The sequence below is a fragment of the Neoarius graeffei genome, chromosome 5 (assembly GCF_027579695.1).
Source record: "Neoarius graeffei isolate fNeoGra1 chromosome 5, fNeoGra1.pri, whole genome shotgun sequence".
NCBI lineage: Eukaryota > Metazoa > Chordata > Actinopteri > Siluriformes > Ariidae > Neoarius > Neoarius graeffei.
This window is the reverse complement of record NC_083573.1, coordinates 6,104,063-6,119,672: the sequence shown is the minus strand read 5'-3', so window position 1 is coordinate 6,119,672 and position 15,610 is coordinate 6,104,063. Positions and strand designations below refer to the sequence as shown.

The following is a 15,610-nucleotide window of genomic DNA, read 5'->3' as shown; positions in this document are numbered from 1 at the left end:
GGCCCAAGGCATAAAGAACACACTTAACCTTCATCCTACCAGCCAATTTTACATACACAAACTACCAGGCGGGTCCGTATGGACCCCAGGAGGGAATACCTTGAAATCAATGCAGTAAGAACCAATTCAATGCAGCAAACAGACATAACTTTATTGAAGAACAAAATCCACTATGGCTGAATATCAATGATGTATTATAAATGCAATAATATTGCAATAACTAGCATACATGGAGCAAATTATAGCGCCACAAAAAAAATTGCCATTATATACATGATTTTTGCAGCTCATGCAGCTGTAAAACATTCTGGATTACAACTTAGGTCTTTTCTTACAGAATTTAAAACAAAAAAGTAATTGTAAAATAATTTAGGGCTTTTGTTTTGCAGCCTGCACTTATTGCAGCAGTGGGGTCCACACGGACCCCAAGAAGGAATGCCTTGGTAGTTTCATTATGGAACATAAAAGAAATAAAAGAAGTTAACTTTCAGTGTGCTATTCAATTATAAAATGAAAGACAGATAAACTTTACTCTGGGGTCCGGTTGGACCCCAGTAACAAATTAATTATACCTTCACAATGCAAAAAGCTGATCTTCCGGTGCTTTAGTGTTTTAATTAAGACATAAATTCCGACAAATTCATAAAACGGTGAGGCAGTATGTCACATATTTTTAAAATGGCAAACAAACATATAGGTGCGGGGTCCAGATGGACCCCACTTGGTAGGATGAAGGTTAAATGTTCAAAAAAAAAAAAAGATTTTCATTTTAATATTATCAACTATAGTAACATCTATGGTGTTTCGGATCAATTTCGACCCATATATATTTACTTCAAGAAAAGGGCAAAAAACAAGTCTTTTTTTTTTTTCTCAAAAAATATTCCTGCCTGTCGATGCGTCCCAGAGACTATCAGTGGCCTCATTGCTGGATCTGTACACTCCAGCAAGGAGACGAACACCAATGTAGGCATCCAGGCATTCCTCATCAATGTCATTCCACATGGTGCCATGGACTTTTTTTCCTTCAAGGTTTGTCATAGCAATTATGACTTTTTTTTAGTGACAATGGCATAAACAGATCAAAACATGACTTGATGTCACTTACTCTCGTCGCAGCAAACCTTGTGATCCCAGGGGTCATTTTGATGACGTTTGCAGCAGCTGTCCTGCCATGTACGTCAGGAGGTACTGAGCTCCAACAGATGTTGCCACTTTTGGATCTGAATGTTTCAGCAGGAGCAGCTTCAGCACCGGTGACCTCCTCATCAGACTGATCAGATGTGTCTGTGTCTTCTGGTTGAAACGCCACATCATCTTCCTGCTCAGAGACCTGCTCATCTCCATCGCTATACTGCTCTGTGTCCTCTGCCTCATTATCAGCAAAGATATGATCCAGAGCTTGGCTTACATTCAGTCCTCTTCTCATTCACTACGTTTACATGCACATAGAGAGAATCGAATTTCTGCCGTTGCTCGACTGAAATCGAAGTTCAAAATGCCATGTATACACCTTAATTCGGCTGAAATTGAACCGAACTTGATTTCTCGGAATCGAGCTACACGACCTAGTTTATGCGATTTCTGCCGAGCTACTTAGTGCATGTATACCCTATCGAGCTAGTTGTCGAGCTACTTCCGGAAGTGACGAGTGACGAGACCACAAGCGGGAAACACAACAGCCTCGGTCGGCATGACAACGAATCATGACAACGGCATGAATCTTTTCTTTTTGTGGCATTGTTTGCACTGTTAAAATTTAGCTCACTTACTGTATCACCAAATACATCTGTACAGCTGTTGCATTGTGTCCATAAACAAGTCATTGTATTTGTGTGTGTATGTATGTGTGTGTATATATATATATATATATATATATATATATATATATATATATATATATATATATATGTGTGTCCAACATCTGAAGAATGTCAATAAAAACAAAACAATTGAACTTTTTGTGTGTTTATTAAGACACAAGTTAAATTGTAAGCAAAAAATGGACTTTAGAAAAATATTATTGTGCAAAATAAGTTGTCTTACAAAACAGTGGTCTGCGCCGGACAGTTTGTAGCCATAGTCTGTTAGAGCAAGCCTAACAGCTTGAACACGGAACTGCTAGTGTTGCCAGATTGGGGGTTTTAAGTGCATTTTAGCGGGTTTGAACATGTTTTGGGCTGGAAAACGTTGCAGGATCTGGCAACACTATAGCTCTTCTTCATGACGACAACCGGAAGTGTACCAACACGATGGGGCGTGTAGCGCCACGTGTGGCTCGGGTGCACAATGCACCTTGCACAATAGCCCGATTTCACTTGTGCATGTAGGATTGGATTTCTCTGGCACCCCTGCTGGGACCCTTTGCTCGATTACCAACAGCAGCTCGATTTAGACGTGCATGTAAACGTAGTGAGTGTTGCATGCTGTAAATTGGAGATGTGTACTCTGCAAGTCACCAACTCTAAACTCAATTGGCCTTACATGCCTGGACATGTCTGTCTTTGTTTGTTCTGTCCAACAGGCAAAGAGAAAAGCCCCTGACTGAGGGCCCGTTTACACGAGGACGCTGTCAGGTAAAAACGACTAAATATTTTATCGGAAGTGCCTTTCGTCTACACGGGGACGGCGTTTCCGAGGCTGAAAAACGGAAAAAATTGAAAACGCCTTCCAGAGTGGATAAGTTAAAAACAGCCCCCGTTGCATATCCGTCTAAACTACCCAATACGCGAAACTCTGCTTGGATCTGCTCACGTCGGGTACGCGTTTACGTCATACATATGTCATATACTGTACATGCCAGCCCGGGAAGTAAGAAAGTAAGTAAAAAAGTAAGAGCATGTCTGATTACATCGATCCAACGGACCTTCAAGCTGCTCTGGCAGCTTTAATAAACGTCCAGGAGTCCTTCGAACATCTATACCGAATCTGCACATATACCGTTAATGAACAGAGGCGGGTATAGTACGCTCTTACTTTTTTTACTTACTTTCTTACTTACCATAGCCAGAGTAGTCAAAGTTTTCGCGGCGCAGATGTGCAGATCAGACAAGATGGAAGACGTTGCGCATGCGTGCAGACATAGCGGAGGTCTTTCACAGCACCACCTAGCCGCCTGGCATGCACATCCAATTGAATTCCACACATTTATGCGTCACCGTATAGACGCAGATTTCCTCCTTGAAAACGGTCGTGTAGACGCGGAAAAAAGTGAGAACGAAAACGGACTTTTGCGTTTTTGTTTCAGACCGTCCCCGTGTAAAGTGGGCCTGAAGCTCAAGTGGTTGGAGGAAGAGCTGGCTGTTGGCTGATTGTGTGTTTATGATTTCAGTTTTGGCATTTATTATTGTTTTATAATCTTATATTTTAACTGGGTCGAAACTGACCCTAACAACACAAAGGTCACAATTTTCACCAGAGCATTTTATAATTTAGTAAAATTATTTTTTTTGGATTTTATTTTGTTTAAATAGAAGTTCCTGACAAAGTCAAAAAGTCTTGATGCAATAAACAAATTTATGTAGTACTTTTATGCATGCTAAACCCTAACCCTGTGCCGACCCTAACACTAGAGGAAGGGTAAACACTAGGGCTGTAACGATACACCCAACTCACGATTCGATTCGTATCGCGATTTTTGACCCACGATTCGATACACCCACGATTTTTTTTAAATGTATTTTTAAAGTAGTAAATTTGACTTATTAACATTTACTTACTCACATTAACTATTTAATAACAAATAATTCAGACCACTGCAGAGAATGAGTAATATGTATGCAAAAATGAACAAATGTATATCCAAAGATTGTTTTATTTCTCAAAATAATACTGTTGAGCCGGAAGCTCTGTTTTTTCGGTTCTGAAAAAGTCAGTTTTCCAAATCGTGTAAATCCGTTAAGATTTTTTTTTTTGGGGGGGGTGGCTCTCTCACTGTCTCACTCTCATAGGGCCAATGATTTTCTGTGATCGCGGAAAACAGATGGAAATTACGGAATTTTTATGGTGAAACATTGCTCGCGTGTCAAAATGTAACTGCCGCAGAAGGCTTCCGCCCAAGCAGACATGCCTTCAGTGTTGCCAGATACTGCTAACGTTTTCCACCCCAAAATATGTTCAAAACCAGCCAAAAAGCACCTAAAACCTCCCAATCTGGCAACACTGCATGCCTTTCCGGTCAAGTGATTGTGATTGGCTTGTGGCACACCTAGCCAGCCAATGAGCTGCTTGTTTACAGATTCGCTCCCCGCGTCGCAACCAGAATGGCGACCGCTTAAAAGAAACGAATGCTCTGGTGGCCAAGGACGCCATATGGCTGCCAGTGGCGAGTGTGGACGTTGCGTGACTCGCAGAAGATTGTCGCAGGTCGGCGAAAAAACGACTTACTAATAGATATAAAAAATAAAAGTAATTTAAGTAAGTTTAAAATGTAATTTAAATAAAAAGTAAAGTATTCATAAATTGAAGTTTGGAAGCGCCTCTGTTTTTGGGCTGAGGAGAAGTTTGAAAGGGTGTACCGCGATTCTGCCTTCTTGTATCGCGACACGGATCGTGGCTCTGCGTATCGCGATTTCGATACGCATATCGTTACAGCCCTAGTAAACACAATAAATTTGTTTCTCAAAATGGCTCTTAGGAGCAACAAAAATAAAAACAAGCACGATTACTCTCATTATGATACCTCATTACAATTAAAAAAAATTTTTTCCCCCATTATACCTCCAGTTCTCTTTGCAGAACAGACAATCCTTGTTGCTCGCACGTTCTCAATCAGTATTTCCTCCACAGTTTCTTTCTTGTTTCTGGACAAAATGGCGACATGATGCGGAGCTTGTGCATTTATCTTCGTGCCACATCCACCTGGTAACCGATTGCAAACAATGTAATTAATGTCGAGTGAAATGGTCAGCGATTCTGTGACGTTGGAAGTCCTGTGGCGTGCATTCGGTGTTAATGACTCGAGAGACCTGAATTTGACAAAATTTTACTTCACTTACAAACTTGGTAACGCACTTAAGATTCTTGAACCCTGACTCTATGGTGTCCACCTACCACACCAGTGAGCCTGTGCTAGTCTCGACTTCAGCAGCGCGAGGGTTAAAGCCTGGTGCCTATCGAAAGGTTACACATTGTGAACAGCATGTCTGTGCTGGACAATACAGGAAGGAGGGGGGACATGTTTTTATCACCGCTGTCACTGCTGTCACTCTTGCTCGGCACATCCCCACAAAGGACTCCCCAATCTACACCGGACCTTCAAGGCTCAGGGGGATCAAAGCCAGCCAGATTGAAGGACCAAAGAAAAGAGAGAGAAGGGAGGCACTGACGGTAGAATGGGGCTCAAGACGGTACTCAAGCTTCAACACTTCTATCTAGCGCTCTTCATCTAACACCTCCATTCATGAACATCCAAATCGATAGGCGGCTATTCCTGAGCATGCTCAGTGCAGAACTGACCCTTCAACCTCATGCGCCAGGCGATAAGGCGACTAGAAAGGGCTCGTTGTTTGAATTGGATGAGTGAATGACAGAGAGGAGAGGGGTGAGATTCACAAGTCCCACGAGTCTCTTTTTACATTGAATATAACCACATCCATATGTCTGATAAACAACAAACAGTGTGGAGATGAGATTTTGGGTTCCAAGTGCGACCGGATGTTAAGATGTTTATTTCCTGTATTCCCCATCCTTCCAACAGTGTGTGGCGAGAGGACTTCTTCCTTTAATGCTTGCTAATTCTATGACTAATTAGGAGTTCGGAACACAGTGCCACCTCTTTCCGAGCCAAATGGTGTGCCTGCACATCACATGTTAATTACAGCAGCGCTGATTGGAGGCACAATGGTGTCTAAATGGGAACACGCCCCCTTATTATCTCCTGGACAATAAGATAAGAAGAGACTCCAAATCAGCAAGCACTGCAGAACAGGCTGATATGTCAGCTGCCACAGCTAGACCAGAGGGAAGGATGGGAGGGAGTGGGGGAAAAGACAGACTGGCATACAGACGAGAGATGTGGCATGAGAGCCGGACTGGTAAAGCGACTAAGGACTCTCATATCGGTAATACATCATATACGTGTAACTGTATCGCAATATGGTGGCTTCCCAAAACATTTGGCTTGTTTTTGACCTGGATACTATAATTCTGTAATCATAAACACTGCCTTATGCTCATCCCGTGACTTTTTAAAACACTTCGCATTCATTGTCAATAAATCTTGACGTCTTTCCTTTTGAGGTTTCGTCAGCGCATATTTGTGTGAAAAGCAACCGTGGCCTGTGAAAGTCTGCTACCATTCCATAACATTACACAACAATTTTATGACACCACAGTGTGGCTGAATTCTCAAACCTGATTGGTCAGAAGGCGGTGATTAAAACAGGAAGGAGTTTCCAGTGTCAGTGCTTTGTAACACACACAGGTAAAGGTTTTCCACTACAGGAAAATCTTCGCTGTTGTATGAAAAAGTATGAACGAAAAACTCAGGACATGTTGTCATAGAAAAAAGATTCCTCGGTGTGGTGACAAGAACTCTGCTTTGTCTCACTGATTATTTTCCTAAAACCGCATGCCGCCAAGTGTTTTATTCCTTATTTCATACATTTACACCAGTGTTGTAGTCGAGTCACTAAATCTCGAGTCCCAGTCCAGTCTTGAGTCCACAGCGTTCAAGTCCAAGTCATGAAAGAAAATTTTGAGTTGAGTCTGAGTCGAGTCCACTACTGATCCGAGTCGAGTCCACTACTGATCCGAGTCAAGTCCACTACTGATCTGAGTTGAGTCCAATTCGAGTCCATTACTGATCTGAGTCAACTACTGATCTGAGTCGAGTTCACGATTGATCCAAGTCAAGTCCACTACTGATCCGAGTTGAGCTCACGACTGATCCGAGTCGAGTCCACTACTGATCTGAGTTGAGTCCGTTATTGATCCGAGTCGAGTCCACTACTGATCCAAGTTGAGTCTGAGTCAAGTCCATTATTGATCCGAGTTGAGTCTGAGTTGAGTCCACAACTGATCCAAATCAAGTCCACTACTGATCCGAGTTGAGCTCACGACTGATCCGAGTTGAGGCCGAGTCGAGTCCACTACTGATCTGAGTTGAGTCCATTATTGAGCCGAGTCGAGTCCACTACTGATCCAAGTTGAGTCTGAGTCAAGTCCACTACTGATCTGAGTTGAGTTCGAGTCGAGTCCACTACTGATCTGAGTTGAGTCCATTATTGATCCGAGTCGAGTCCACTACTGATCCAAGTTGAGTCTGAGTCAAGTCCATTATTGATCCGAGTTGAGTCTGAGTTGAGTCCACGACTGATCCAAATCAAGTCCACTACGGATCCGAGTTGAGCCTGAGTCAAGTCCACGACTGATCCGAGTCCAACGCAATCCCCGCTAACAGGGCAAATAATATGAGAGAGGGTTAACACTAGCTAGTTCATCGGTCAGCAAGCAAGCCCTGCTATCAACAGAGCAATGAACATAGCGTGTCGCTTCCTTCTCTGGGTGGAGTCTTGCCAAATGACGATTGAAGTTCGAGGTTGTCCCCATCGTCTCCTCAATAGTTCTTCTTCATACGGAACACATAGCAGTGCATTTTTCCCCACTGCACAAGAAGATTGTATAAGCAAAGTGGACAATCCTAGGGGCGTCTCTCCAGGCATTTTAGCGTCATTAACGCGAGTTTGTTCCTGAACATGACGTATGAACAGGTCAGTGTGCATTCTCTTGCACAAAATTAGTATAAAAATTAATGTAGATATAAATATAAATATCTTATGCCAAATTATTATGGCGTGTTACAAAAATAAAGAAAAAATCCGAGTCCCTCGTCTCCAATTTACGAGTCCGAATGCAGTTAATGCATGAGTCCGAGTCCAAGTCAAGTCACGAGTCCTTAAAATTAGGGCACTGTCGAGTGGACTTCAGTGGCGACGATGATATTGAATTTACACTTTGTTGAATTAATTCAATATCATAGTCGCCACTGAAGTCCACTCGATCCTTGTTTACCGTCAATGGATCGGTCGCTCGTCAAACAGTCCGCCAGAATCCGAGTAGGAAATGGCCGCAACAGCCTCCGGGGGAATCGCTGAGCGCAGCTGTCAGTCAAACACAAGTTAGCCAATGGGAATGCATTCCTGGACAGCCCACCCACACGTGAAGTTTGTGCCAAAACTGCAAGCAAAAAGTCAGGGAGCGCAAACGAGAAAGCTGGAATCGCAACCAAAATAAATTACGTCAAACAAAACTGAGAAAGACGTGGAACAAAAATAAAAGGTTTCTGAAGAGTAATAGACTGATATTTTGCACGATTACACAAATAATTTGTTTGCCAGTCTACAACCCCGATTCCAAAAAAGTTGGGACAAAGTACAAATTGTAAATAAAAACGGAATGCAATAATTTACAAATCTCAAAAACTGATATTGTATTCACAATAGAACATAGACAACATATCAAATGTCGAAAGTGAGACATTTTGAAATTTCATGCCAAATATTGGCTCATTTGAAATTTCATGACAGCAACACATCTCAAAGTTGGAACGGGGCAATAAGAGGCTGGAAAAGTTAAAGGTACAAAAAAGGAACAGCTGGAGGACCAAATTGCAACTCATTAGGTCAATTGGCAATAGGTCATTAACATGACTGGGTATAAAAAGAGCATCTTGGAGTGGCAGTGGCTCTCAGAAGTAAAGATGGGAAGAGGATCACCAATCCCCCTAATTCTGCGCCGACAAATAGTGGAGCAATATCAGAAAGGAGTTCGACAGTGTAAAATTGCAAAGAGTTTGAACATATCATCATCTACAGTGCATAACATCATCAAAAGATTCAGAGAATCTGGAAGAATCTCTGTGCGTAAGGGTCAAGGCCGGAAAACCATACTGGGTGCCCGTGATCTTCGGGCCCTTAGACGGCACTGCATCACATACAGGCATGCTTCTGTATTGGAAATCACAAAATGGGCTCAGGAATATTTCGAACATTATCTGTGAACACAATTCACCGTGCCATCCGCCGTTGCCAGCTAAAACTCTATAGTTCAAAGAAGAAGCCGTATCTAAACATGATCCAGAAGCGCAGACATCTTCACTGGGCCAAGGCTCATTTAAAATGGACTGTGGCAAAGTGGAAAACTGTTCTGTGGTCAGACGAATCAAAATTTGAAGTTCTTTATGGAAATCAGGGACGCCGTGTCATTCGGACTAAAGAGGAGAAGGACGACCCAAGTTGTTATCAGCGCTCAGTTCAGAAGCCTGCATCTCTGATGGTATGGGGTTGCATTAGTGCGTGTGGCATGGGCAGCTTACACATCTGGAAATACACCATCAATGCTGAAAGGTATATCCAGGTTCTAGAGCAACATATGCTCCCATCCAGACGCCGTCTCTTTCAGGGAAGACCTTGCGTTTTCCAACATGACAATGCCAAACCACATACTGCATCAATTACAGCATCATGGCTGCGTAGAAGAAGGGTCCGGGTACTGAACTGGCCAGCCTGCAGTCCAGATCTTTCACCCATAGAAAACATTTGGCGCATCATAAAATGGAAGATACGACAAAAAAGACCTAAGACAGTTGAGCAACTAGAATCCTACATTAGACAAGAATGGGTTAACATTCCTATCCCTAAACTTGAGCAACTTGTCTCCTCAGTCCCCAGACGTTTACAGACTGTTGTAAAGAGAAAAGGGGATGTCTCACAGTGGTAAACATGGCCTTGTCCCAACTTTTTTGAGATGTGTTGTTGTCATGAAATTTAAAATCACCTAATTTTTCTCTTTAAATGATACATTTTCTCAGTTTAAACATTTGATATGTCATCTATGTTCTATTCTGAATAAAATATGGAATTTTGAAACTTCCACATCATTGCATTCCGTTTTTATTTACAATTTGTACTTTGTCCCAACTTTTTTGGAATCGGGGTTGTAAAAAAATTGACTTTTTTCTTTTTTTGTATTTTGATTTGTCGTTTTTGTTTGATATTTCAAAAGTATTGTATGAACATTTTGGCACAACATTGATTCCATAGTTAAGAACCTTTGCAAGGGATTGAGAAGCATTAATGTGATTCATAATACATTTGTATTGTTTAAAAGTAGTTGAACGATGATTCAATGAACAGCTAAAACTCAAACTGTGCTTGATAATATATTTAGAATATGTACTAAAAATGTGTATCTAAGATATTTGGTATACTCTATAAGGTGCCATAATGTTTCATGAAAAGTGATCAAAATTTTGTCATAAAATAGCAGCTTTTTCCATAACTTTGTGCTCCTGGTGCCACCATTAAACTTCTGAATTTTGTCAAAATATTTCACCCAGTGTGTTTTCTTACCAAAAGGAACATAAAAACAAAAATGCATCATGATCGGAGGAACTTTTCATTTTTAGGGGGCAACTGATTCACCCTAATAATCACTAGAACGCATGTTTTAACATGGAAACTTATGTAAATAATAATAATAAAAATCTAGATAATACATTTACAGCATTTCACAACACTACCACTCGCAGATCTCTCAGTTTGGAAGACGTTTCTCCAGCTTTCCATACCGTCATATCCCAAACAGGTTTCACACAGGTTTCCTTCAACAACTTGAAGATTTAAATATGAAAGTCATCGTTCGGGGAAGGAGGAAAAAAAAAAAACAAAGGAAAGGTTTTAAGTATGCAACCATGTTTTTTTTTGCCACACTGTATGCAATTTCCTGTATCCAAGCACTCTGTGCGAGTCAGTAGCACAACAAAGGGGCGAGCTAATTAAAAAGGCCACGGCTTTAACTGCGTTTCCCTTAAAGTCCCTGGTTGCTCTTTACCCAGAACAAGGCACAAAGCCTGTGAATAGACTGCGGCCACAGTGAATTGCTCTTCAATGGTGTGTGTGAGTGAGTGTGTGCGAGTGTGTGTGCGCGTTAACCCCCCCCCAGCAGTCAGTCTTTCAAAGCTTGTTTTTCTTTTGAAGAGGTGCTGAGAGAGACCCACCCCATTGTTATCTTTCTCTTCTTTCGCTCGCGCACAGAAAACATACGGCGGCAGTGAAAAGGCTCGAGACTGTAAAAGAGAAGAAGCGACAGAGAGAGGCCCCGGACGTTCAGCCGTTCTGTGGTTTGGGATGGAGATGAAGGGGTCCACACATGTGCACTCAAGTGGAACCGCAAAGTCGTCTACGGAGTCTGCTTTACAAATGCGGCGCAAACATTCGAATAGGGTTGTGCGATCAAATTGAAGATCAGCGTGCTCTCGAAATGACGTCAGAGTCATGATTCGATGATGTTTTGCTGTGAAACAGGAAGTCAGCGAGCAAGTGGGACTGATTTTTTTTTTTTTTTGGACGAGGTGGAATGGTTGTACATATTTGAGACGAGATGACTACTTTGGATGAGGAATGGATGTGTACACACACACACACACACACACACACACACACACACACACACACACACATCTATCCACCCACCCAATCATCATTCATCAGAGAAAGAGAATGACCGTGCTGGAAAATGCAGGGGCGGGGCAATTGTGTTCTTGAGAGCGTTTGACTGGACACAATTTGGACGAGTACAAAATGAGTCATGTTTTTTTTTTTCCTCCTGAAATAGTGTAAAAATCAAAATCAAAATTGACGAAAAAACAAACAAAATTTTTAAAATTCTATTTTATGTTGTACATTGTGTCTTTTTTTTTTCACGTCTGATAACTTGCGACTGTAACATAATTTCCCGGCTTGGGATCAATAAAGAAAATCTATTTATCTATCTATCTAATTTCTCAAGGTACTTTAATAGGAACACCTGTTCTTTTATGCAATTATCCAGTCAGCCAATCATATCCTAGAAATTTTATGCACAAGAGTTTTTTTGTAAAAACAAAACAAAACACGGTTCTACGGACAGAAGCGCCTCATTGATCAGACCAGTCAGAGAATAATGCGACGGTAACTCAAATAACTACTCTTTCCAGACGTGGTGAGCAGAAAAGCATCAACCTTGATTCATAGAAGCAGGGTGCAGGTGTTCCGATGAAAGTGAATGCGTATATATCATGGTTTACTTGTGTGTCCAGCACCAATAGACCAGGCTTTTAGTACTCGAGTCCGACTCGTGCCCTAATTTTAAGGACTCGTGACTTGACCTGGACTTGAGCCCTGATGACTCGGACTCGTAAATTGGAGACGAGGACTCGGATTTTTTTCTTTATTTTTTGCAACACGCCATGATAATGTGGCACGAGATATTTAATTTTTATCCTAATTTCGTGTACGAGAACGCACATTGACCTGTTCATACGCCATATTCAGGAACAAACTAATGTTAACGGCGCTAAAATGCCTGGAGAGACGCCGCTAGGATTGTCCGCTTTGCTTATACAGACTAATCGTGCAGTGGGAAAAAAATGCACTGCGATGTGTTCCATATGTAGAAGAACTATCGAGGAGACGACGGGGACGACCTCGGACTTCAATCGTCGTTTGGTACGACTCCACCCAGAGAAGGAAGTGACACGCTATGTTCATTGCTGTGTTGATAGTGGGCGGGGCTTGCTGAGCGATGAACAAGCTTTTTATCTGTAGCCTGTTAACTAAAATGGGGCAGTCGAGCAGGAACGTTAGTCCGACACAGCAGCAGAGACGCTTTCACGTAAAGGCAGCAACAGGCATCGTCAAATGGTGCGGCTGGAGTCTTGTTCTCGGACTCGGATTAATAGTGGACTCGATTCGAAATTTTGTTGAATGATTTGGACTTGAACACTGGGGACTCGAGGTTTAATGGCTCGACGACAACACTGCAAGAGACTCACGAAAACTTCCACTTTCATTTCGATCATTAAGACTGTCGACAATCTGGCCTGCTCGATGGTAATTCCCACGGAATGAAGTAAGAAGGGTGCGGAAGAAGGGAAGAGCCCTGATCCTGCGTCTGCCTCTGCCTCCTGTTTGAAACGGCACCGCGAAAGCAAACAAGTACCCGGCCGGCGCGCGGGGCTGTGGGAGAAAGCCGAGAAGCCTTGAAAAGGACACTTCCTCTCGGCAGGAGGAAGGAAAAATAAAAACGAGAGGCTTTAGCATGTCAAAAGAGAGAGAAGGGAGGGAGGGAGGGAAAGAGGGAGGGCTGGAGAGAAAAAGAGAGGAGGGTTGGAGAAAAAAGAAAGAATGATGAGACTGAGAGGACACTCTCCATGGGGTTTTAGGGGCTTATATTCAGGAAATCAGGCCCATGGCTACCCCCTTCAGAAACACACACACCCACACACACACACAGCCTGGCACACATGCTTGTTCTGAAACGTGGGGTTGCTTGGGGGACAGAGAAAGCGTTTCAAAGGGAAAATGTATTCATCACTTTCATCAGAACAGGAACTTTGTGTATTACGGCCTGCCTCATGGATTCCAGCCCAGAAAAATATATACAGGAAAAAAAAAAAAGAAATTCTTCATAATCGAAACAGTGAGAGATAAAGTAACTCGGAAAAGAGCTCCCTCTCTGAATCCTGAGCGTAATAAATTACTTAATGACCCTATATTTCAACTAAATTATGCAGAAATAAACAAAAAAGAAGGATAAATAAAGAAGGAGGAGGAGGAGGAGGAGGAGGAGGGGTGGTGATGGGGTGAGGACTTGGCTCTTGTAAGGAAGTCTCCGAAAGCCCTGCACCTCATCAAGTGGAATGATTTGCCTGGCGAGTCAGTGACACATGAGCGCACCTCAATACAGCAGGACAAACAAGGATAATTACTCAGCGGCACACAAACACAAACCCTCTGCCTTTTCCCTCCTCCTCCTCCTCTTCCTCCTCCTCATGCTGCCCTCGCTCCCCATGAAGTGCACACTCGGGGAGAGGGAGCTATTCAGTGAGGTTCAGAGGTGCCAAGTGGCCTGGAGAGGCAGGGTTGTGCCATACAGCTGATACAGCACTGCGTCTTAAATCGCAACGGAAATACTCAAAGGGGAGGTCAGGTCATGTCGGGAAAGAAAGAGAAGTGATGGCTTGATTATTATATCAAATCACACGATACATACTAGTGCATCTCAAAAAATTAGAATACCATGAAAAAGTTCCCTTTTTTTCATAATTTAATTCAAAAAGGTAAACTTTCATCTAGTCTATACTCATTACATGTAAAGTGAAATATTTAAAGCCTTTTTTGTTTTAATTTTGATGATTATGGCTTATAGCTCATGAAAATCAGAAATCCAGTATCTCAAATGATTAGAATATTCCCTAAGATCAATCAAAAAAAGGATTTACAATACAGAAATGTCCAACTTCTGAAAAGTATATTCATTTATACACTCAATACTTGGTTGGGGGCGGCACGGTGGTGTAGTGGTTAGCGCTGTCGCCTCACAGCAAGAAGGTCTGGGTTCGAGCCCCGTGGCCGGCGAGGGCCTTTCTGTGTGGAGTTTGCATGTTCTCCCCGTGTCCGCGTGGGTTTCCTCCGGGTGCTCCGGTTTCCCCCACAGTCCAAAGACATGCAGGTTAGGTTAACTGGTGACTCTAAATTGAGCGTAGGTGTGAATGTGAGTGTGAATGGTTGTCTGTGTCTATGTGTCAGCCCTGTGATGACCTGGCGACTTGTCCAGGGTGTACCCCGCCTTTCGCCCGTAGTCAGCTGGGATAGGCTCCAGCTCACCTGCGACCCTGTAGAACAGGATAAAGCGGCTAGAGATAATGAGATGAGATACTTGGTTGGGGCTCCTTTACCATGAATTACTGTATCAATGCGGTGTGGCATGGAGGTGATCAGTCTGTGGCACTGCTGAGGTGTTATTGAAGCCCAGGTTGCTTTGATAGCGGCCTTCAGCGTATCTGTATTTTTGGGTCGGGTGTTTCTCATCTTCCTCTCGACAATACCCCATAGATTCTCTACGGGGTTCAGGTCAGGCAAGTTGGCTGGCCAATCAAACAGTAATATCATGGTCAGCAAACCATTTGGTTTTGGCACTGTGGGTAGGTGGTAAGTCCTGCTGGAAAAGGAAATCAGCATCTCCAAAAAGCGTGTCAGCAGATGGAAGCATGAAGTGCTCTAAAATCTCCTGGTAGATGGCTGTGTTGACTTTGGACTTGATAAAATACAGTGGACCAACACCAGCAGATGACACGGCACCCCAAATCATCACAGACTGTGGAAACTTCACACTGGGCTTCAAACACCTTGGATTCTGTGCCTCTCCACTCTTCCTCCAGACTCTAGAACCGTGATTTCCAAATTTAATGCAAAATGTACTTTCATCTGAAAAGAGGACTTTGGACCACTGAGCAACAGTCCATTTCTTTCTCTCCTTAGCCCAGATAAGACACTTCTGACATTGTCTCTGGCTCAGGAGTAGCTTGATATTAGGAATGCGAAAGTTGTATCCCCTTTCTTGAAGATGTCTGTTCGTGATGGGTCTTGATACACTGACACCAGCCTCAGTCCACTCCTTGTGAAGCTCTCCCAAGTTCTTGAATCAACTTTTCTTGACAGTCCTCTCAAGACTGCGGCCATCCCTGTTGCTCGTGCACCTTTTCCAGCCACCCTTTTCAGCAATGACCTTTTGTGGCTGACCCTCCTTGTGGAGGGCATCAGTGATCATCTTCTGGACAACAGTCAAG

The 15,610-nt window shown here is 42.8% G+C and overlaps 1 protein-coding gene across 2 annotated transcripts in view; it reads right to left on the bottom strand.

Annotated features, from left to right (window-relative positions):
* The window catches only part of agap3 (ArfGAP with GTPase domain, ankyrin repeat and PH domain 3), a 291,019-nt gene that overhangs the window by 14,175 nt on the left and 261,234 nt on the right, over positions 1 to 15,610 (bottom strand). The window lies entirely within an intron of this gene.